The sequence below is a fragment of the Pongo abelii genome, chromosome X (genome assembly GCF_028885655.2).
Source record: "Pongo abelii isolate AG06213 chromosome X, NHGRI_mPonAbe1-v2.0_pri, whole genome shotgun sequence".
Classification (NCBI taxonomy): Eukaryota; Metazoa; Chordata; class Mammalia; order Primates; family Hominidae; genus Pongo; species Pongo abelii.
This window is the reverse complement of record NC_072008.2, coordinates 101,797,624-101,821,027: the sequence shown is the minus strand read 5'-3', so window position 1 is coordinate 101,821,027 and position 23,404 is coordinate 101,797,624.

The following is a 23,404-nucleotide window of genomic DNA, read 5'->3' as shown; positions in this document are numbered from 1 at the left end:
ACAATGATAGACTGGATTAAGAAAATGTGGCACATATATACCATGGAATACTATGTAGCCATAAAAAATGATGAGTTCATGTCCTTTGTTAGGGACATGGATGAAATTGGAAATCATCATTCTCAGTAAACTATCGCAAGTACAAAAAACCAAACACCACATATTGTCACTCATAGGTGGGAATTGAACAATGAGAACACATGGACACAGGAAGGGGAACATCACACTTCGGGGACTGTTGTGGGGTCGGGGGAGGGGGGAGGGATAGCATTGGGAGATATACCTAATGCTAGATGACGAGTTAGTGGGTGCAGCACACCAGCATGGCACATGTATACATATGTAACTTACCTGCACATTGCGCACATGTACCATAAAACCTCAAGTATAATAAAAAAAAAAAGGTGTATCAAATTTTGTACACATTTCCCCTTCTCTTAATATAATCCATTTTATTCCCCATGGTAAGAACATCAGTAGTTTCAAACAAAATAAATGCAGCCAACTGAAACTGTTGATCAACAGATTTGAGTTCAAAGAGCCAATTTCCAGTTCTGCCATTTAGAATATATATTTGTATATAATATGAGGTTCTAAGGAAAGTCCATATTTGTATCATTCATGTTCTATTTTTCTAAATATTTTAGCTGAGAAGCACAAGAAAATCACTGAAATAACACTTCTAGGATTATAAGCATCCAAATGGTAAAGAGTGTTTTGTTTTTGAGTGTCTCTACAATTTTAACTGCCTTTTGTTCTCAAGTTAGATCTAAGAAATTTGTATCTGACTGTAATTTTCCTCTTTAAACTACAGCAGTCAATATTTTGGTAGTGTTTGAAATTTGATGTGCAGTTCATGTGCATTCTTAAGGCATTGCTTGCTTGCTTTTTCTCTTTCCCTCCTTCTCTGCACCCATTTCTCTCCTTTTCTCCTTTCCTTCCTTCCTTCCTTCTCTCTTTTTTTCCTTATGCTTTCCTTACTGCAGATTTAAGGAAATGAAAGGACATAGTCTTAAAGTAGATGGGTTGATAGGTGCAGCAAACCACCATGGCAGACATTCACCTATGTAACAAACCTGCACATACTGCACATGTACCCCAGAATGTAAAGTAAAAATAAAAATTAATTAAAAAGTAGATAGGTGCTATGATTATATTAACTATGTTTTCTCTATTATTGCCATAAAGAATTCAAAACCTTGGCAATTGATTGCCAGTGTGACGCTGATACATAGTGGCCTGGGATGATGAGAGAGAGGAAGAAACATAGAGATGGAAAGAGAGAGGTGTTGGGGTGGGAAGAGAGAGAGAATGAATGAATGAATGAATGAATGAATGTAATTCATGAAAGAGAGGAAAGAGATGAGCCTGATTTTACATTCAATTTTTTTCGAAGCTTGTAAGGGGTCACGTCTTAGTGGAAAGTGGAAAGTGAAGTACACTGGGAGACCTGAGTTCTAGGTTCTGCTCTCTTGCAAGCTCACTGTATAAAAGAAGTTAATTACTTCATCGGTCTGGAGTTCAGTTTCTTCATCTGTAAAAAACTGAGGAAGTTTTCATCTGTAAGCTCACTGGAATGTAAATTCCACGAGGACAAAAATTTTGTCTCTTTTCTCTTCTCATGTATCTTCAGCACCTAGAATAGTGTCTGGTACAATGTAGATGCTCAATAAATGTTTACTGAATGAATAAGGTTTTTTTCCACACCTGTTATTCAACAATTTTGCTCTAAAGGACAGATAAAAGCAGTAGTATGGCAAAGGTATATATCAACTTGGGATCGTATAGTGTGTTTACTTACTCTCTCCCTACACACAAGCCTCTAGCATCACCTGTCTGTTAGATAGGTGCTTAAGAATTGTATCTCCTCCCCTATACTCCTATAAAAAATTATACGTTAAAAGAAGCATTGTGCTCAGGAAAAATTGTTTCTTGTTCAAGATTTCTCACTAACTATACTAAGTAGCTCTATGATTTTGGCCAAGTCATTTAACTCTTTCAGAACTTTTTTTTTCCTCATGTATAAAATATCAGTATTGATTAGTTTCCTTTGATCATACATTTATTCACCCATTCATTTCATTCAACAAACTTTTATGGAATGCCAGTGTCTGTAAAGGATTGAGATGAATAAAGTGAGTGATTTATCAGATCATTAAATCTCTAAAATTCTGTGACTGTTCAAGTGTATTTTTAGATATAGACATTAAAAAGGAATTGCTAAATTATTTCCTGAGTTTAGCTTTATAATTTTCCATTATATTTTATCCCAGGTAAAAAATTAGTTATTATATTTATATTAATTGCATAGACTCTTTACTTTATTATTAATTTTTTATTAGGAGAATGAAAAGTAATTAAACTATTTCAGCTTTCTCTTCAGCAAGAACTAAGTCTTGACTCTAGTGCACATTAGCATTTTCTGTTAGAATTATTAGATGTATGGTTTTAAAATATCTAACTATAATAAACTGTGATGTTAGTATAAGCATGCTGCTATAAACAGAGCTTTTAATACCACACCCTATTTTTGGCAGTTTTGTTTTTTACCTCAGAGTAGAAAAGAAATACTGGCATATTCTCAAATATTTTCTCCTGACTGATTCTGTCTGTGAGTTCAACATTGTTATAATGTCCCATACTTTTGTGGTATAAAAAGGGGTAAAATATCACCTGATTTCTTGTACATACATGCGGTTTCTTCATGTATGTTTAATGAGGATGGGAGTGATTGGCATGATCCATCTATGACTCACAAACCCTCTCATTGTACTTGAATGGCAGTATATTGATGTTCTTATTTGGTGTCACTTATTGGACTGTGTTGTTATTCTCCTTTTTGGCTTCACTGATGCATAAACTTGTAAATTCTAACTGAGCCATTGTGTCTCACAATGTCACATCACAGCATGGTCTTTTTACAGCAGCAGCTGCTGGTTCTCTTCTGTTGACTGCAACATTACGTTGCTTGACTTTGGGCATCAGTGAGTTCTTAGTGTTTGTGCTATTGCCTGGGTAGGCCAAACATTCAGCAATTGGTTTGGTAATGAAATTGGACTCCTTTGCTTAAGGTTATGTATACTTTTGGCTTTTGGCTTGATTTTGTTTAAAGAAAGAGCTGTTTATATTTAGACAAAGAGAAAACATACATAATTACTTTGGGTATTTGCCTTAGAGATTCACAGGGAAGCCTAGGGGTGAACATAATATTTTGGAGAACCTAATAATCATGGTTGAAAATGATTAAGATTCATGAAGGGAGCACTATGGCTCCTTCATTAACTGTATAACTATGAATACATTTTATTTCCAGTTTGGAGTCCAGAACTGTTCTTGTGTTGTGGGACATAAATGAATAAATTCAGCCAGGATCCAGAATTGATAAATCAATTACTATAAAAGATAAATCCTATCCATAATTAACTGTATATTAAGACAGAAAAAAAGTGATGAAAAAGAGGCATATATAAGTGCTAAAGAAATTCAGAAGGTGAAGAGAGAATCTCTAGCTAAGGGATGAGAGGAAGCATGGAGGAAATGGCACTTGAGTCTGATGTTGGACTTTGAGTGGATGTTGAGGTGAAATCCAGATGGGGAGTAAAGTCAACAAAGGTACATAGATGAGGAAGCACAGGGTATATACTGGGAACCATGGCTAAAGGTAAGATAGTCTTACCAGTAAATCATTGAGTAAGTATTTGAAAATAAGTCTTACAATTTCATAACATTTTGGCATTTCTTTACTTTTAAAGTATGCCAGGACTCTAACATAGATAATGGCCTAGTTGTCTTTCAACCTCTGCAATGCTGGACATGAACCCAGTTTTCCCTCCAGTCTTAGAAAGAGAGATTTCTTCCGTTCAGGTTTGGATTTTTCCACTTGTCATCTTCCTCCCATTTCTTTCTGCTCTCTCTGAAATCATGGCCTTGTTCTATCAGCTAAACTAAAACTCCTGTTTCTTTGTTTCTAATGGCTCATCCCAAGTACTTTATATACAGAAATATCTCCCAACTTAAAACAAATTCCTATGTCTATGGCTTTCACTTTCTTTTTTTTCTTTAAAAGTTAGTTTTATTCAGAGTATTCTTCACTTGTCTCCATTTTCCTCCCATATGTTTACTCTTCAACCCACTGCAACCGGACTTCCTTACTCATAACTTCATTGAAACTGCTTAGCCAACAGAATTTAGGAAGAAATAGTATAGGGAATTTTCAGAAAGCACTCATATAGGAAAAGGGAGTATTTCTTTCCCCCTTGTTTCTTCATACATTCTGAAATGCAAGTGATGGCTTAAGCAGAAGCAGTTACCTTTGACCATGAAGTGAATGCCACAGCTTGAGAATAATGCAGCAGCACATGGAAGAAGCCTGCATTCCTCGTGACTTTGAGAAGCCAACCTAGCTGCCCTGAACTTTGTCTTTGAAAAAAGAAGTAAATTTTTTCTTTGTTTAAGCTACTCCTATTTTGTATTTTCGGTCACTTTTAGCTAAACTTACTCTTAGTTAATATATCGGGTGATGTTAACTGCTCTTACAGCTTATAACATTACTTATACAACAATGACTCATATATATCTCTTTCTTCTAAACTTTATGAGATTCAGTATTTCCTACCTAACTTACCCACACATATGCCCATGCACATCTCAAATTCAATGTGTTTAAAGATGCTTAAAGACGAAGTAATTTTTTCTAACTCCCTTCCTATGTTTCTAACCTCAGTGAATATTATCCAGAGATGGGAGTTATGGGGCTATCCCCTGAAATTTATCTGTCCCCTCTTCTGAATCTTCACTATTAAAGCTTCACTTTAGGCCCTAATAATCATTCTTTGGCACTACTTCATTTATTTCTAACTAATCTTTCTGCCTCAGATCTTGCCACATCTCTAATCCATCCACTAATCTGTCACCATGGTTATGTTTCTGAAATGGAAATCTGTTTATTTCTGAAAGGAATGCTATCTCGTTTAAAATTCTTCAACGATTTTACATTACCAAGTAGATGAAGTAGAATTTTCTTAGCATGCAAAGGCTTCTATGATCTGTATCCTGCCTGCCTCTCCCTAGCTTTATCTCTACTGAATAGCCTATTGAATTTACCATTTCCTTTCTATCACACGTTATTCTACCTTTTTTCCTATGCCTTAAATACCTTTTTCCACCTTCAGTTCTATATTTAAACTTTTAATTGAATAATACTATACACACTCAATTGTATTTTATGTCCTTTATGAAGACTTTTCTCACCAACCTTTATGAAGACTGTTCTGACCATTCCCTCAAGCATGCGTTGCTTTACTCTCAGATTTCTATACTAGTATCCACAACACTTGAAGATAATTGAGAGTGGAGAGAGATTACATTCACCTTTGTATCCTCAGCCCCTACTAAGGCACCTGCCATAAGCGGGTACCTAATAAGTGCGTATATTAGTTAATTGAGTGGATTATAGCAGCATTAGGAATGTAAAGTAAATTTCAATTCGAAGAATATGAAGGAGGTAAAATAAACAGGGCTTAGTAACTGATTGAATGAGGGAAGTTAGGGAAAGAGAGAGATCAAAGCTGGCTCTGGTATTTTAAACCAAGATGATGACAGGATGTAGATACCTATAAGGAAAATATGGAATGAAGAGAGGAGAAAGTTTAGGCTGGAAGACCAAATCTGCTCTGGGCATCTTGAGTTTAATATGCTGGTGGTATAAACAAATGAGAATTGGATAAAAATGACCTGGAATGCAATTAGAGTCCCTGGACAATTGAAAGATCCTTTAACTAGATTATCAGTGGACATCACAGGATGTAATTTATCAGTTTAAGCTGAGAGTAAACACTAGGAATCACAAGGTTCAGAAGATTAGAAACATGAAGCAAGATGCAGATATGGACCAGGAAATGAGGCATCACTAGGATTGAACAATCTGGTTTAATTCAACATGTAAGGTTCTCTGCTGCCATTTGAGGTTCATATGAATAACCACCCTGTTTCAGGAGTTGATCTAAGTCAAAGGAGACTTTACCATTTGGAATAATTGCTCATACCCTATCACAAGACACTTAATAACTAACCTCTGAACCTTTCTGTCAATAGTGAGATATAAAAGATTTGTTAAAAGTCCCCCTCCAGTAATATGAATAAATTCATTTATAAAAAATTATTGAAAAAACATGACAATGTAATCATAAGATGGGGACCAGAAATATCAAGAAAATTGCAGATTGTTAGGGCTTCTTTCTGGCAAAAAAACTAATAAAATGTAAAATACAAAGACCTTCATAGTAGTAGTATTCTGTATTTTATTTTATGAAAGAAAGCAGGAAAACAAGCAAACAATCTCAGGTTAGCTCTTAGGAATTGCTCACAGAGACTTTTGCTGCAGCCTGCCAGGAAGATCTCCTCTTGGAATTATTGTTACTTTTTGATGAGAATGTCTAAAAATTCAATCTCCAGGTTCAGCCAGAATCCAATAAATAAATTAAATGAATTAAATATTTACTGAGCATGCAAAATCCTGAGGGTAAAAATAAAAGCAGACACACTTCCTTTTCTCAGGGAACTCACAGTTTAGTGGTAGAAATGCTTTCAAAGCTTGTTTTATCTCAAGAAGATACTTGCAGAAGGGAATTATGCAAACATATAACAGAATTGTATACTGTGTTCAGAGCCCTGCAATTTCAGAGCACTTACTATATCAATGACATGAAAACTCCTCTGATTCTTGAATGTTAACTTTTGCGAATGTCATTGATCCATGAAAATACACACACATCCCTGAGTTTAGGCCACAGCCTTGCTAGAGGGTTTGCAAGAACCGCAGTTCCAAATAGTTAATAAAAGTCTAAACTCATGTTATGGAATAAATTATGTGCTATTGGTAGGACAGCGTTTTGGATAAATTTTTAAGCAAAACCAAATGTACTAGGAAGCAGTAGTTCTGAAGTTCTCAATTGAGTGATTTGTTAGCTATTTTGGATTAGCTGGATAAATTAGCTGTATAACTTGGATTAGCTGTGTAACTTCACCATGAGTTAGATATGTGTTTTGAGGTAATCATACTTTATTACCATCTAATGTGCTTGAAAGGGATTATTTGTTACTTATCATGTCACTGTCAGAAGAAGAGGCCAGAATCAGGGAGGAGCTCAGAATGAGAAAGATTAAAGGAAATCATCAAGTACCAGGAATTTCTAGGTGTCAGGCAATAAGCTCTAGATAGAACAAGAATGAGCATTGAGGAAATGATATCCACTATTCACAGGGGCATTTTCCTAAGTCCTGACATATCATATCATTTATTTTCAGTGTCTTATTTTTTTTACAGCTAACAAAATTGGATTAGAGAGGTTAAATAATTTGCTCGAATCTCATAACTAGTAATTGGTGTCAGTGAGGTGCAAATCTAAATCTGCTCAGCACCAAAGCCATTGCTCTTAACCAGCATTTTGAACTGTCAAAACGTTGAAACCATGATCTGGAACACAATAGATCAGAGTCAGGCTGATGAGCCTTATAAGAGTATAAGAGAATAAAAAGTCAGGAGGGGAAAGAGAAACATCATGAATACTTCAGGCTTAGGCTGGGAGGGTAGAGGAGAGACAAATCAATTATAAAGTGGAGTGTTTCTGGAGTATTAAAAACCTCCTCATTCTGACTTGCCGGTTTATATCTGCTAAGAAATTCTCTTTTTAGAGCTGTGATTTAAATAATTAATGTGATTCTGATACTTTGATTTGGAGTTATTGAAAATAGAATTCTGAAGCACAGGGACGAAAACAATCTTAGCCTGAATGGGAAACGTCAAGGTAGCTCTATAGTAGCTATAGTCTTTTTGCAGGGGAAGATGGGATTGGGTGGGGTGGGGACAGAGGGTGAGAGGGAGAACTATAGCAAGTAATGTTATTATAAGTTCTGTATCTTAAAGAATTGTTGTAGTCATTAGTCATCTGAATAGGATTTCAGTTTTAGAATTAAACCTTTGTATGAATGCCATTGTATTCTGCACATTTCGATTTTCATCAGGCTCTGATTTCATTACTCATTTTCTTTGAAGAAGATAGTACAGTAGCCATATTATCATATAGATCTGTACCCAGCCCACTAGATGTACTGTACTGATAGAAATTTCCAAAGATTATTTTATTGAGTATAGAATTGTTCATCATGGTTCAACATGTGTAAGTTGATATAGGTAGGGGATACATAGATATCTTTTATTATGGAATTATCATTCCATAGTGTTCACCACCACTCTCTAATTGTATTAACATGATAAACTGCCATGCATTGTTTGTATTTAGCCACTTGTTTAAAATTTTACAGCAATAATTTTTGTTGTCACATTATTTTTTTACTCTGAAGAATTTGAGGTTTTCCTGGAAAAATATCTGAATTAACACCTACACACACCCCTATATTTCTTAGATGAGATAATTCTGCCAGTAGTGATCACTACCAGTATGTCCTTGCAAGTAGGATATATACTTTTCCCAGTGCATTATTGATTCCTATGCTCCAGGCACTGTTAGAGATTATGGGGTGCAAGGCCTTTGTCCCCTGGAAGCTCCCTGAAAATCACTGGTATGAGGCAGATTGATTAATAGGAGAAAAGGCATACAAATTTATTTAACATGCATACATAGGAGGCTTCAGAATGAAGACCCAAAGATACAAGAGGAATTGTCTATTTTGATGCTTAGGTTCAACAAAGTATGTATAAAGCCAAAATATCTGAGACAAGTCTCAATCAATTTAGGATGTTTATTTTGCCAAGGTTAAGAATGCACCCATGACACAACCTCAGGAGGTCCTGAGAACATGTGTCCAAGGTGGTTGGGGTACAGCTTGCTGTCATATATTTTAGGGAGACATAATACATCAGTCAGTACATTTAAGTCTTACATTGGTTGAATCTTGAAGGGCAGGACAATTCGAAGAGGGAGGTAGGGGATTGGCTTCCAGGTCATAGGTAGATTTAAAAATTTTCTCACTCGCAATTGATTGAAGAGTTATTATCAGTAGAAACGAATTTCTGGGTTACCATAGGGGTTGAGGAGAATAGATTGTAAATGTTTCTTATCAGACTTAAGATCTGTGTTGATGTTAATGCTTGAGGGGTATAGTGAAGCATGTCCAATTCCCTCTTCCATCATGGCCTGACCTAGTTTTTCAGGTTAACTGTGGAATGCCTTTGGATGAGAGAAGGGGTCCATTTAGATGGTTGGGCAACCTTGGAATTTTATTTCTGGTTTACATATAGACAGCTATGCGATTAGAAGAGGAAACTAAAGCACAGAGAAGTTACAAAATTTTTCTTTTTCTTAACCCCATAAAAAGAGGGTAATGAAAAGTTACCATGATACTTGCAAGTAGAGTTCAGGTTTCTTCTGCCCACAGGCACTTTCTCAGCTGTGTGTGCTCTTAAGAAGCTTAAACTATTAGTGCTCAAATGGAGTAAAATATGGCATTTGCCCCAAATCTTACATACATTGCTAAGTAATGAAACCAAATGATAATAGAAGAAATTGGTTGCAAGTTCTAATTATTGATATTTTATAGCAGCAGAGTGTAATGGAAATGGCACTATACTCTGTGACTCTGTGGCCTTGTGAGGACAGTTGATTTGAGAACCAGAGAAGAGATTGTAAGTGATAAATATGAGACAGATCTATAGCTTAGGTCAGTTTCTGGTTCCATCTGGATACAGCACCCAAATCAAGAGGACTTGTTCTGAGTCCTCCATTTGCATAGACAGATGACTGGTACAACATTTTAATGTGTCTTATTAACAAATAATACCTGTGAATTACAGCAGGTTTGATGAAGATAGAATAAAGGGAGAAAGGAAACATTGTGCCTGGTACTATCTCTCATTACATACAGAATTCATTAGAAGAAATTTATGGGAAAATAATTTTAAGGGTATATAAAATCATTTGATGATGTGATCTTCATTTTGACTAGGAACTACTCTAATTGCCTGATTTGATGAAGAATAGCTATAATCTAGATTACTTGCACAATAAAGTGTGAATTGCAAAATTGTTCCTTATTTATTCTTGCTTGTAGTGCCTTGACAAAGGCACTACTTATTTAACATGGTCTATTCTCGAGTGAATGAAAAGTATTTAAGGAAATGACATCTCTTGTATTTAATTAGATTACCATATAAACTTATTATCATATATATGTAAACATACACATCATAATGAAATGAGAGTTCCCTGACCCTCTCGCAGGATGTGCAGCAAGGGTGTGGCTTCTTTATTTTGCCACTGTGCACTCAAACCCTTTATAGGAGGAGGAGGATTCAGGCGAGCATGTGCACGAGCCGGGGCAAGTGCTTTTAGAAACTTTAGAATTTGGAGTTTGTCTGGTGAATTATCTCCAGCCTTCTCCCTGTACCCAGTTACAGAAACAAACTCTCTTCTTTCCCAGTTCATCTGCTTCTCGTTATTGGGCTGCAAGAATATTCAGCCAAACCTGGTCGGTATGGGAACAATACCTTTTCTCATCCATCATAAGGGTCACCGAAACCACCTTTGCAAAAATTGTAACTGAGGGAATTATGACAGTGAAAGGGATCAGACCTAACTGACTTCATCTTGCTTCTAACCTTTAAACTGTTCTTGTTCCTTCCTGGGCATAGGCCGAACTAACCTTGGGAAGGAATGTAGTTTACAGTTTAAGTCTGAAACAAAATTGATAATAGCCCTTTCCTGAAAAAAACAAAAAACAAACAAACAAAAACAAACAAACAAAAAAACCCTTCTTGCCTGGGGGCCAGTCTGCCTTTTCAGGACTAACAAATTAGCTACAAGATTAGAAATTACAGTTTAGGGGTCAGGCAGCCTGTGGCTCCAAGATTCTGAACCTCCCTAGATTTCTCCTGGGCATGACATCACTATTGTCAAACCTAATATCAGTGCTTGAGATATTTTGCAGACCCTGCACTGGATGGATCTCACCTGACACCACCCAGACAGGTAATCTGGCTCAACCAGTTCTGTGATCTCACGCAGGAACAGAAGATAGCAAAAAAAAAAAAAAAAAAAAATTAAATAAAACTAACTTTGACTTCTGCTATGATTCCATCTCCAACCTGACCAATCAGCACTCTCCGCTTACCGAGCCCTTAGCCTCCAAATTATCCTTAAAAACTCTGGTCCCAGAATGCTTGGGGAGACTTATTTGCATAATAATAAAATTCTGGTCTCCCACACACCTGGCTCTGTGTGAATTACTCTTTCTTCATTGCAATTCCCCTGTCTTGATAAATCTGCTATCTAGGCAGTGGGCAAGGTGAACCCTTTGGGCAGTTACAAATTTGGGGACTCATTGGGGATTGTTATTGTGGCTACCTGCCAATGGTTTCACAGCCCCCCTTCAGTGGCAGATCCAGATGCCAGCCCAAGTGGCCGCCTAGTTCTCTTGGATTAGGGTCTGGCTCTGGCACTGTCTCTACCAGTGGGGTGCTGCTGACCCAATGTGTATGTATTTAATTGCAATAGAGAAATAGTCCTGGGGAGACATCCCATAACTCTAGCCCCATGGCAGGGTATCTATCTGTAGGTCCATCACAGGGTGTCTGTAACTGTAGCCCAAAGGCAACAGGTCCAGATGGTTTTTGGAAACAATTCCTATGTTATTTCATAAAGGTAGGAGTTTCCCTATTTTACAAATAATTCCTACATTATTTCAAAAAGGTAAAATTTCTACAATTCATGTAATGCAGATAACATAATCATATTATCAAAATCTGATAAACGCACCTAAAAGAAAAATAGACCAGTGGTTCTCAATCCTGGTGCACGATATAACTATTTGAAGAGCCTTTGAAAAATGCTCATGCCTAAACCTCATCCAAGAGTTTCTGATTTATTTGATTTGGGATATGGCCTGGAACTTAGTGTTTCTAATATACTATAGACCAATGCTACTTATTCATATAATACCAGATTCTAAATGAAATACTAACAAATTGAATCAAGTAGTTCATTAAAGGAATAACACTCCACAATTAAATAGCGTTTATTCTAGGGTTATAAAGATGGTTCACCATTAGGGAATTTACTAATATAATTCATTACCCTGAAAAATGGAAGGAAAAAGACCGTATAGTTTTATCAGTAGATGCATAAATGTTATTAGCAAGCATTTTTAGGAAAATCTCTGAATAAGTTTGGACTAGAAACCAATTAACATGATAAAATTACTTATCAAAAACTATAGAAACATTATAAAGTGAGGCATAATGAAATCATTAAATTTACATTAAAGGCAGGATCAAGTCAAGTAAATATTTTGGTGATCTGGGTAATGCTCTAAGACAATTGACAAATGGTATACATTTTGGAAATAAAGAGACATGCAATCAAAGAGACATGCAACTGTATACCTAGAGACTCCAAAAGGCTATAATAAATATTAGCATGTACAAGATAATTTCATAAGGTAAATGGATAAACTATAAATATAGAAAATAAATAGCCTTTCTTTATACTAGGAGTAAACAATTAGAAAACCAAATGGAAAATATATCTGTAATAAATACAAAAATATGAAATACCTGAAATTAAATGTAATAAAGGGAATATAAGACCTATGTGAAGATAGCTATAACATTTTCTTTAAAAATGTAAAATATGTTTCTCAAAATGGGGAGCCATTCCATTGAAACCACCTTTGCAAAATTATGACAGTAAGAGAAATCTGACTCAGTTAACTCCATCTTGCTTCTGACCTCCAGGGTGTTCTTGGTCATTCCTGGGTGTATAGGTCAAGCTAACTTTGGGAGGAATTTATAGTTTAACTTCAAAGCAAAGATGATAATATTCTCTCCCTAAAACTAACCCCCTCCTTGCTCAAGGACCAAAAACTGCCTTTATAACACTAATGATAGGCCACAAGAACAAGATTATGGGAGGGGCCTGAACTCTGCTAAGATGTAGGCATTATTTCTATAGTTCCTTATTGCTCAGGAGTCATGTGGCCAGAGGTCACAAGATTTGAGACTTCCCTAATTGCTCCTATAGATAACATCACTATTGTAGAACATACGATTGATTCTTTTGAGATTTTTTCAGACTGACACCATCCACACTTGTGACTCATGACTCAGTTGGTCCTGTGGCACCACCCAGGAGTAGACTCAGTGTACAAGGACTGTTTTCCACAAGCCTATGATTTCATCTCCAACCAATCAGCAGCACCCATTCCCTAGTCCCCTGTCCACCAAATTGTCCATAAAAACTCTAACCTCTGAGCCTTTGGGGAGACTGATTTGACTGATAACTTCAGTTCTTCTGCATGACAAGTCTTGCATCAAACAAACTCTTTCTCTGCTGCAATGCCACAGTCTCAGTGAATAGACTTTGTCTGTACAACAGGTAGGAAGAAACTGTTGGGCAATTGCACCATGTCTCTGTATAAAACACTATTCTAAAAATATCCATATATCCCAATGTCCTATACACATGTAAGCAACTAAAAGGAAAATCTCAAAAAACATCCTCAATATTTTATTAGAACAAGGTGAAATTGTTTGAGTTCAAATAGAAGAATTAATACGTGAGAATATTTAAGAAATCTGTGAAAATACAGTAGATGACAGATAGATACATATAACAAGGGCATAATTAAGTACAGTAATACACCTGAGTATGTATATATATAGGAACCTAATATTTCACAAATATTGCCCTTTAATTCTGTGTGAAAATGACATTTTTAAAATTTAATGGTGCTGGCATAATTTGCTATCAATATGGAGGAAAATAAATATATATATTTACCTCCCAATATTTTTATATACAAAAATAAATTCAAAATGGAATGACATAAATATCAAAGATAAAATATATTATTATTAGAAGAAAGTTTAACTTTTAAATCTCAAGCAAGAGGGGCACTATAGATGTCATAAGTAAAATTTTCACAAATTTTTCTAGGTAAACATTGAAAAATCATGTGCTGCAAAAATAAAATAAAATGAAAGCCATAAATATGTTTGAAAGACAACAAACTGACAAAATATTTGCAATACTTTAGTAGACTGCTATCCCTAATGAACAGAGACCTCAATAAAAATTAAAAATAAAAGGCAAACAATCCAAAAAAATAGGCAAATCACAGTTGATCCTTGAAGAATGGAGGGGTTAAGGGCACTGATCCCTTATACAGTCCAAAATCTATGTATAACTTTTGACTTACCAAAAACTTAACTACTGATAGCCTGTGGTTGACTAGAAGCCTTACCGATAATATCAACAGTTGATTAACACATATTTTCTATGTTATATTTATTATATACTGTATTCTACCAATAAAGTAAGCTTGAGAAAAGAAAACATTATTGAGAAAATCATAAGGAAGAGAAAATATATTTTCTAACCATTAAGTGGAAGTGGTTCATCATAAAGGTCTACATCCTCATTGTCTTCACATTGAGTAGGCCCAGGAAGAAGAAGAAGGGGAGATGTTGGTGTATTAGTCTGTTCTCATGCTGCTAATACAGACATACCTGAGACTGGGTAATTTACAAAGGAAAGAGGTTTAATTGACTCCCAGTTCCACATGGCTGGGGAGACCTCACAATCATGGCTGAAGGCAAATGAGGAGCAAAGTCACATCTTATATGGCAGCAGGAAAGAGAGAGCTTGTATAGGGGAACTCTTTTTTATAAAAATATCAGATCTTGTGAGACTTATTCACTATCATGAGAACAGGACGAGAAAGACCCACCCCCTTGATTAAAATACCTCCAACCAGGTCCCTCCCGTGACACGTGGGGATTATGAAAGCTACAATTCAAGATGAGATTTGGGTGGGGACACAGCCAAACCACATCAGTTGGTTCTGTTGTCTCAAGGGTGACAGAGGCGAAAGAGGTGGAGGAGGTGGAAGAGGAGGCAAGAGAGGCAGGCACACTTGGCATAACTTTACAGAAGTACATCAAAACTTCTGTCTGATAATTTTGCTTCTTTATTTCTTTAAAAATGTTTCTATATGGTACCAATCCTTCTTCCACCATTTGCTTTAGTTTCAGTGCCCTTATCATAGAAGGGTTCATGTTGTAAAAGAAGTCAAAAGTGGTCTTGAATAATTGGAACCCTCTGCCAGGTTGTCTAATGTCAACTTACTTTCTGGCACTGCTAGTACTGATTCAAAAGCATTTATCTCCATCAAGTCATCTTCTGTTAATTACTCTGATGTGATATGTTTTAGCTCTTGATTTGTCCAAGATCTACATTTTGCAATCCTTCACTACCACCTTTTTTCTTTATATCCACAATCTCATTTGCAATTTCCTTGACTGGCTCTGTTGTACATCCTGTGAAATCATAAACAACATCTGGACACGGTTTTCTCTAGCAGGAATTTATTGTTTTGGGATTGATGGTTTTTCCATAACAATGATGGCATCTTCAGTGTTGTAACCCTTCCAGCCTTTTGTGATGTCCTCTCTGTTGGGGTTCTCTTCCATAGTGTTGACAATCCCTTCCATAGATTGCCATGTGTAATGAGCCTTAAAGGTCCTTACAAACTCCTGATCTAGAGGCTAAATTAAAGATATTGTATTTTAGGCCAAGTAGACTATGTTGATGCCTTCATTATTGAACACATGAGGTTTTGGGTGGCCAGGGTCATTTTCCAACATTTCAAAAACTTTAAAAGGCAGTCCATCACTGACAAGTTACTTCCTGACTTCAGGGACAAAATATCAATGAAAATAATCCAGAAAAATAGTTCTCATTGTCTAGGCCTTCTTGTTGTACAAGCAAGAGAGGGGAAGATGGTGTTTATCTTTTCTCTTCAAGACTCAGGGGTTAGCGGGTTGTCTACAAAGACATTCCTGACTATAACTCTATGGCATTTTCACAAAACAGTGGAGTTAGATGATCCCTTCCTGCATTAAATCCTGGTGTTTGCTTCTGTTCTTTACTAGTAAATGTCCTTTGTGGTATTTTTCTTTTCCAGAATGGTGTACTTTCATCTGCATTAAAAGCTTCTTCAGGCATATATCCTTTCTTCTCAATGATTTTCTCGATGGCATTTGGGAACTTGTCTGCAGCCTCTTGGTCCGCAGAAGCTTCTTCTCCTGTTATCTTGACATTTTTAAGCCAAACCTCTTTCTGAAGTTATCAAACCATCCTTTGCTGAAATCAAATTCTCCAGCTTTAAATCCTTCACCTTTCTTTTGCTTTAAATTGTCATATAATGACCTCAGTTTTTCTTGAATCATATTGGAGTCTATAGGTACTGCTTTCTTATAGCAATCCTTCATCCACATAAAAGCTTCATTTTTAATACTAGATAAAAAGGTATTTTGCAAAAAGTGTAGGGTCTTCATGCCTGCTTGCATAGCTCCAGTGACAGCTTCATGAATTGCCCCCCTTTTATTTTATTTTTTTACAATGGTTCTTACCCTGCATTAATTTATCTTGAAAAAGTGGTCAACCACAGCTGCAGGCTGCAGTTTACAGTACGTATCAAACATTCAGCTTTTTCTTATAATGTCATAACTTCTCTCTGCTTCTTGGGAGCACTTTCAGCTTCACTGGTGGCACGTTATATGGGTGCCATGGTGTTATACAGTTTATGGTATTGCACTAAACACGATGAAAACTACATAAGAACCAGGAGAGATCTCTTTTTAGTGTGATATTAAATTTACTAGAGAGATCAACTGCTCATGCAGAGATGATTAACGTCACAGGGCATTTTAAGTGGATACTCACAACACTTGGGCTCACAGCAAAAGCAACAGGAGATGGCTATGAAATTACTACAGTAGTACAGTATATAGAGTTAATGTTTGTAGTTATGATTTAATAGTGTATCTTTATGTTTGTTTACATTTCTCTCAATCGCAAATGGTGCCATATACCATCTGTAAGTGTCTGTATGCACAAGTTTTAATATATTTTAACTTTTTACCACAGATTTGTGTATGTTTTATTATAGTAAATGATAAAATAGACTAGTATCTATGTATATTTTATGCATTAATGACATACCTAACTTTTTTTCTTAATTTTAAAAAATATTTCTAAGCTATGCAGTTTGTGAGTTTTTCTCAAATTGTTCCAAATATCCAAAAAATTTTCCAGTATATTTACTGAAAAAAGTCCGCATATGTGAATGTACATAGTTCAAACCCATGTTGTTCAAGGGTCAACTGTATAAGAAAAAACAGTTCATAGAGCAGGAAGTGATGTAATTTTTTGAATTTTTGAAGCCATGTATGTGCATTACTTATGCTATCATTATATAAAAATCACAGTATAATGTTGATTTTTTAATCAAATCTTTTGTGATAGAAATGTATGTATTTCAGAAAATATGGCTTATAACAGGTCTGATTCTTCATTTATGTCTGATTTTCTGGAATTGTAAAAGGAAACTGGGAACAAGACACTGATTAACTGAAAAGACTGGCAGTTTTAATTTTGATCTTTGAATTTATGGCAATATTTCCACTGTGAAATATTTAGACATATGAAAAACTCAAACTCAGCCCAAACTTCTGCAATAACCTTATATATCAATGAATTTCCTTTAACTTTGTGATTGCACAATGATATTAAAGCATACAATGAAATAGTGATAATCCAAGAATAAAATATTTGCAATAAAACAGTTAACTGCATCTCAATTATAATGTTTTAAAGCCTCCCTAATTATACCAACTATTTATTGAACACTTATTACATGTGCCGCTCATAGGACTATACATGCATTATTTCGTTTAATCCTCATAACAACTTAGAAGATAGGTATAATTAGTATCTGCATATTAAATATAGGAAATTGAGGCTCAGAGAGATTATGTAACTTTTCCAATATTGCTTAGTGGTGAAGTGGGGCCTTGTACTAGGTCCTTCTGACTCTGTAGCTCATGTTCCCATCTTTTAAACTGCATGTGTTGTAAATAACAACCAAATGCATTTTCTAAGCCTGGATCTCTGTACTGTTAATATAGCAATACATCTTTACCTTTTCTTCCCCTCATATATCTCTTTGGGAATTTGATGAAATTTATAGACATACTGTTGAGAAAACTGCAAACACACACATACACACACACACACACATACACACACACACGCACCTCTGCATATAATTTCCAGAAAATTGTGGATCCTCTGAAGCCCACCCTGGAGCCTCATGTTGTGGATCTCTATTCTACTCAATGGAGACTAGGACATCTGGAAACATCAGTTTTATTGTTCGTGCAAAAGTGTAACAATTTTAGGTGAACTGTAGTGACCTATTTTTAAAATCTCATATCTTCTGTATTTTTATGTGGATATGGATTAAAATGGAAGTTTTGGTTAATTATCAAAATAAATCAGGGGAAGAATGAGTTGCTGGAAAAGAAATAAAAATTGCTTTGTGCTAGATCTTCATCTACCTAGAAACAATGTACAGCAATACATAAATTTTAAGGCATCCGTTACGAACAGTAATGTCAGGAACACAAAACGCTTTTGTTGTAACTGTATCACTACACACATAGTACTACTCCAAAGAGTCTTCTTAAAGAGAATGACTTTATCTTCCTTTATGTACAGTTTACCCAAGGATTTACTTGCCAGTCCTTAATCCAGGTCTTAAACTCTCTAAGGGGTTCTTATACAAGCCTAACACTGAAATAACGTACTTGCTTTGTGCATAATATTCTTGTTAAATCTACTGGGTGTCTACTTTGAAGATTGTTTGCCATTCAATAAGAAAAATAACACCTCATAACTGAATCAGTTATGATGGTTCTATTACTTATAGACAGAACATACAGCTAGTAAATGCATAACATATGTGAGAAAGGTTAATTAGCCAAAATATCTTCTACACTGAACTCTAATACATTGTTTGTGGCTAATAATATAAGAAAATATAGAACAGTATGCTGCTCTTGCTGAGAGTGAATAATGGTAAAAGCTCCTCAAAGTGACAAAAATGTGAGTTATTGAAAATGATGGGAATTTAAGAAGTGTGTAGGTAGTAATGAATCTATTTGGGTTAATTGAGAACTGATAAAAATCCAGACTTAATGAATAGGCATCAATTAAATAATCCCTTCATTTTTTGCATTTTTTCTTTACATCTGTGTATCTTGCCAACAAATTCAGTCAAACTTTTCCTTCAGCAATCCCCTGATATATCAATGAATTTCCTTTGACCTTGTGATTGTGCAATGATATTAAAGCATACAAAGAAATGATAATAATCCCAGAGTGAAGTATTTGCAATAAAACAATTAACTGCATCTTATATGGCTTCTTACTACATGTGGTTTGTCTGGGTCTTGGCTGGGATTGCTAGTGACATGGTCATTTACTTGGAAGTTGAAGTTGAAAGTGCAGTTATGGTAGCTGATATTTATGTATACCACAGGATTCTATTTTGAAATTTTTACCCACTTAGCCAGACTTTCAGTGTCACAGCTTCTATATTACGTTTACTTATGCCCTCATAATGCTTTCACTGATGGAACACTCTAAATTTTGTATTGCTCAGTTAATTTTACATGTATTTTGGAACTAGAAAAAAATATCATTGTGTGGAGGAATCCTTAATGGAAAAACTCGCACTCAAGTGTCTTTCCAATAAGTCACTATTTAGAGTCATTGAAGTATTTCTGCTTCCTAGGTTGATGCCACTCTGAGGGTAGACTGAATAGTGCATTCCTTTGGTGAAGAGTGCCTGATGGATGAGCCTGTTACAGGAAGGATTTTCTAAAAATAGCCTTAAATTCTCATATTTCTATTTTGCTAAAAATAATCTGTAAAGCTTTCTGATTTTATAGAGGATTTTTTAAAAAGGATTCTTGGATTTCTACACTAGATGTGACTGGACGCCAGAGGCTTCAGGTGGCTGCTGTTTGATCACTGAGCCTTACTTGGTTTTTCCTAATCAGAAGCTCCTGAATAATACAGCTGCATGACTAGGTGGCTCATTTCATCTCAGCGTCGGTCAAAGATACCCAGGCTCTGATGCTCTGATGTAATGGTATTTCCAACACTCTTCCTCTCCAAATTTTATCTGAGGCAAATACCATTGCTATGAAGATCCTCATTCATGTCTATCACCTATTTTTGGTATAATAATTGCCCTCTTGCATGATAATACACTTACCCCACTAAGCAAAAGCTAATAAGAAACAGCTTTCTAGTAGTATGATTATTCAGTTATATCTTTCTAATCATTACCAGAATAATATCAGACAACTAATAGGAAAACTCTCTCTTTTTCTCTCTCTCTCTCTCTCTCTGTGTGTGTGTGTGTGTGTGTGTGTGTGTGTACGTGTGTGTGTGTGTGTGTGGTTTTTCCCCCAGGCTTGAGAAGACTAAAAGTTTCTTTATATTCTTAAAGTAGATTTGCTACAATAAGAAAACAGTAAGCAGATAACAAAATGAACCATGGGCTGTATTTCTAAAGATATGAAATAAGCCAAAATTTCCACTCTGCCATATAGTCTCAATAAACTTTTTCTCCGATAAAATGCCTGCAAAACTGCTCAGGTTTGTTTCTACTATTCTGCGAGCTAACTGGTTATGTTTTTTAAAATTGATACTCAAACTCCATTCAGTGTGAACTGATTTGAGTCCTGGATTATGTTGAAACTAAACATGGAATACAGTGCTCTACTTCCAGCAGTACATACTTGCTGGCTTCCTTCTTCATTCACTAAATTTTCTTTTCTTTTTTCCTGCTTTCATCTTTTTTTCTTTTTCTTTTTCTTTGACACATAATAACTGTACACATGTATGGGATACAGAGTGATATTTCGATACATGTATACAATGTATATTGATCAAATAAGGTTAATTAGGATATCCATCACCTCAAACATTGATCATTTCTTTGTGTTGGAAACATTCAAAATCCCTTCTTCTAGCTTTCAAACATATACAATACATAATTGTTAACTATGTTCACTCTACAGTGCTATAGAGCAGTAGAAATTATTCCTCTTGTATAGCTGTAATTTTGAATTTGTTGATCAACCTCTTCCTATCCTCCCCTCCTCCTGAATTTTCAAAATAGTAATAAATGGTTATAATGACACATAAGGCATTTATGAAAAGCACATCAAATCAGGGATCAAGAGACTAATCTCTGACCTTGGCTTTGCCACTGACTAGATAGATGATTTAACGCAAGTCACTTCCCCTCACCGGGCTCCATATTATCTTTAAAAAATAAGAGATTTGGACTCTTTATTTTCCCATTTTTCTTTAAATGTCTGTGATCTATTGTTTTAAGACTACCTATATCTGCAATAGTATTTATTATAAGGTACTATTTTTCGACCTCTTTAGAAAAAATATTTTCAATTAATTTGCAGAATTATAGCAGCCACTTTGAAGTCCTCTGTTCTGGAAACCATTCAGTATTGAAATATAATATCTTCCTTTAACTTGAAACTCTTTAGCAGCACAGTAATAAATAAGCTGACAGAATTTACTAATAAAAATTAAGTTCACTGTTTATATGAAGTCATCTTCTTTCCTGCAAAACATTAGTGTCCTTCAATAAAGACCATCCATTTTATTTGCCACACTTCTGGAGAGAAGTTTAGAATGTGTTCCAGACATTAATGCTTGTGTTGAATAAGTCGAAATCAGAGGAATCTATATGAAAATACAGAAGGAAATTTTTTTAAAAAAGGAAATTCCTAATCTAAAGGAAAGGAGATATGGTGGAGAAGATACTTTATCTCAACACAAAAAGCAAAGCATTCATTTCTCGTTCTCACTTTTGTTTCCATATTCCTTCAATTAGAGTGCCTCTGAAAGATAGGGTGTATTCCAGCTGACATTGGGACAACCTAAAGTTTAAACCTTTGGGTGAAAAAGGTAAGACAAGTAAGTGGAAGAAGTTAAATTTATATGGCAGAGTTTTATAGGTTAATTTGTTCATTCATTTATTTATTCATCTGTTCGTCAAATACACTGAGTACACCCATGAGCCAGGTAATATGCTTTGATCTATATAGAGCTCATATGAACGTGTTCTCCTTCTTTTAAAAATTTCTGATATGTATCAAGCTGTTAGAGAGAAATAGATAACTAAACAGACATCTTTGTGCTAACCACTAAACTTTATCATTTTTAAATATTTGATTCAGAAATGTTTAAAAAGAAATAAAATATTGGAGTTACCCTTCCTGTTCCTATTGCCTTCACTTATTCCCATGAGGCAGTTGACATCCTTCACTTGATATATTTTCATCCACTTTCTACATATGCATATATCTATACCAATTTATAAGATTGATTTGCATGTTTTAAAATTCTATCTAAATTGCATACAAATAGTATTATTCTAACTATCATTCTGCAACCTGATTTTTTTTGCTCAAAAATGTTTTTGAGCTTAAATCTATATTGATACAAGTAGCTCTACTTCTTGCATTTTAATTTCTATACACTATTTCATTATTTGAATATTCCACAGTTTGCCTGTTGATGTGGTTTGGATCTGTGTCCCCACCAAATCTTATGTCAAATTGTAATCACCAATGTTGGAGGTGGGGACTAGTGGGAGGTGACTGGATCATGGAGGCAGATTTTTCATGAATGGCTTAGCACCATCCCTGTTGGTACTGTCCTTATGATTGTGAGTGAGTTTTTGAGAGTTCTGGCTATTTAAAAGTGTGTAGCACCTCCTCCATCACTCTCTCTCTTGCTCCTGCCATGTAAGACATGCCTGCTTTTCATTCACCTTCTGCCATGACTGTACGTTTCCTGAAGCCTCCCCAGAAGCAGAGAAGATGCCAGCATCATGCTTCCTATACGGCCTGCAGAATCATGAGCCAACTAAGCCTCTTTTCTTTATAAATTACCCAATCTCTGGTATTTCTTTATAGCAATTCAAGAATGGGCTAACACACCTATTCTCTTGCTGATGTATTTTTAGAGTCTGTCTATTTTTTTAGGTACTACTAACAGTTTTATGAGAAAAGAAAAAAATATTATAGGGATATTAAATAAATTTGTGAAAATTTCTCTTGTTCTGTACCTAGGATTGGCATTGTTGGATCAAAGGGTATGTCCACCTTCAGATTAACTAGAGACTGCCAATTTTGTATACAAGCAATTATTGATATTCCCATCAGTAGAGTATAAGTGTTCCAGTTGCTCCACAACTTTTTCGACAAGTGGTAACTTAAAGTTATTTGTCTTACTTGTCTGTTTTCTGAATATTTCACATAAAATAAAGATTCTTATTCCCTTGAATTTTTGATAAAAGTCACCTGTTAAAATCATCAGAGCCTAGTATCTTTTTTTAAGTAGGTTTTTTATTACTGATTTAATTTATTTAATGGTTATTGATTTATTCAAGCTTTCTAATTTTCATCAGTCAGTTTTAGTAATTTATATTTTCTAGGTGATTA